Below are 2,500 nucleotides of genomic sequence, written 5' to 3' on the forward strand. Positions count from 1 at the left end.
ACAACGACTGCGCCCAACAACAGCGAACCATACGGTCCAAATGTTGTGCACTCAGCCACGTGCCGTCTCCCCATAACAGCTACATTGCAGTGTGGTACGCCATAGAGACGTGTGGGAGTAACGGACGCCCTGGATGGCGATCAGCATGAGCCGTCTGTTGATGTAGTGGCGCGTGTATTCAAACGTAGTCGTCTCTTCTCACACAGTGTGATAGCATGGTGCACCGCGTTCCACATCTGCGACATGGTACAGATGCTGGTTGACAGTCGGTCTCGTAATGGACATCGCATACGTAGGGGGCCACCTCCCACGTGTTCTCTAGTCGTGCACATTTTGTTGCGTGTATGTGGGCAGACGTAGTGTGTCGTGACACCTAACAGACAGGTATGCAATAATCGTTGCATTTGCAAACTGGGATGGACGTCTACGTTTGCTGGTGACGTTACGCAAATGAACAACTGGTAAACCCATTGTGGTACGGTTGTTGTTGCTGGAGGTAAATCAGTAAGGGCAAATCTGTGTGTGAAGCGATACGCGGCGGTGGCTGGGTGGGACCGTCCCCGGCCGGTGAGGGGGGGCCGCCCGGCGTGCTGGCCGCGCGGTGCGTGGGCGCACGCGCTACAGCCGGCTGGTGGGGGCGCCCAGTGGCAGGCGCGCCGGCCGACGGACGCGGCAGGCGGCGCAGCTGCGCGCCGGGGCACCCTGCGCGCGGCGCCGGGCGGCCAAAGTGGGTCCTCGCGGGCCCGGTGCGAAGCGCGGTGGACATCTGCAGTGTGCTGGTCCGACTGAGGACTGTGTGCGTTGAGGATGCGCCGCCGCCCGGCACTCGGCGCCGCGACGCCGTCTGCTGCTCGGTCGCCCCAGCGGTTCTCGCTGGTGGTTTGTATCGCAGTTGTGCAGACGTGTTGGCACGTGCGCTGTGCTGGGAGAGTTCGCTTCGGCACCCACGTGGGGCCTTTGCCCTTCTGTGGCGCTGGCGTTGGAGCTGCCGGTCACCGTAGGTGGCGCGTGTTGTCTCCCGCCGGCAATGCCACGACAGCACGCTCCCGGGCCTCTGTCGGCAGCGGCAAGCTCAGTTGGGAGCACGGGTGGTCGCACCTAAAGCGTCTACTCGCCTAACTCCGGGCGATTGCGCCTCTCTCGAACCCGACCAAGTACTTAGGACGGCGCTGCGCGCCGCCGGGACCTGAGAGGGTTTCGAGGTGTATTGTGCAGGGGAGCTCAGCCTCCTCCTGTTTGCAGAATAATTGAGCGGACGCTTGCGTGTTCGCGCGGGCCCCTGGGACACACTCCCGGGCGGCCGGCTGCTCAGCTCTAGTTGACGCAGCTCCCTGGTTGATCCTGCCAGTAGTCATATGCTTGTCTCAAAGATTAAGCCATGCATGTCTCAGTACAAGCCGCATTAAGGTGAAACCGCGAATGGCTCATTAAATCAGTTATGGTTCCTTAGATCGTACCCACGTTACTTGGATAACTGTGGTAATTCTAGAGCTAATACATGCAAACAGAGTCCCGACCAGAGATGGAAGGGACGCTTTTATTAGATCAAAACCAATCGGTCGGCTCGTCCGGTCCGTTTGCCTTGGTGACTCTGAATGACTTTGGGCTGATCGCACGGTCCTCGTACCGGCGACGCATCTTTCAAATGTCTGCCTTATCAACTGTCGATGGTAGGTTCTGCGCCTACCATGGTTGTAACGGGTAACGGGGAATCAGGGTTCGATTCCGGAGAGGGAGCCTGAGAAACGGCTACCACATCCAAGGAAGGCAGCAGGCGCGCAAATTACCCACTCCCGGCACGGGGAGGTAGTGACGAAAAATAACGATACGGGACTCATCCGAGGCCCCGTAATCGGAATGAGTACACTTTAAATCCTTTAACGAGTATCTATTGGAGGGCAAGTCTGGTGCCAGCAGCCGCGGTAATTCCAGCTCCAATAGCGTATATTAAAGTTGTTGCGGTTAAAAAGCTCGTAGTTGGATTTGTGTCCCACGCTGTTGGTTCACCGCCCGTCGGTGTTTAACTGGCATGTATCGTGGGACGTCCTGCCGGTGGGGCGAGCCGAAGGCGTGCGACCGCCTCGTGCGTGTTCGTGCGTCCCGAGGCGGACCCCGTTGAAATCCTACCAAGGTGCTCTTTATTGAGTGTCTGGGTGGGCCGGCACGTTTACTTTGAACAAATTAGAGTGCTTAAAGCAGGCAAGCCCGCCTGAATACTGTGTGCATGGAATAATGGAATAGGACCTCGGTTCTATTTTGTTGGTTTTCGGAACCCGAGGTAATGATTAATAGGGACAGGCGGGGGCATTCGTATTGCGACGTTAGAGGTGAAATTCTTGGATCGTCGCAAGACGAACAGAAGCGAAAGCATTTGCCAAGTATGTTTTCATTAATCAAGAACGAAAGTTAGAGGTTCGAAGGCGATCAGATACCGCCCTAGTTCTAACCATAAACGATGCCAGCCAGCGATCCGCCGCAGTTCCTCCGATGACTCGGCGGG

At 57.4% G+C, this 2,500-nt stretch overlaps 1 non-coding gene across 1 annotated transcript in view; it reads left to right on the top strand.

The window, feature by feature from the left end:
• The first annotated feature begins 1,328 nt into the window (after positions 1–1,328).
• Positions 1,329–2,500, top strand: part of LOC126138966 (small subunit ribosomal RNA) — a 1,909-nt gene continuing 737 nt past the window's right edge. The window contains exon 1 of the ribosomal RNA XR_007528454.1: positions 1,329–2,500. This exon is cut by the window's right edge and continues 737 nt beyond it. This is a non-coding gene — a ribosomal RNA (small subunit ribosomal RNA).

This window comes from Schistocerca cancellata, unplaced genomic scaffold, assembly GCF_023864275.1.
Source record: "Schistocerca cancellata isolate TAMUIC-IGC-003103 unplaced genomic scaffold, iqSchCanc2.1 HiC_scaffold_674, whole genome shotgun sequence".
NCBI lineage: Eukaryota > Metazoa > Arthropoda > Insecta > Orthoptera > Acrididae > Schistocerca > Schistocerca cancellata.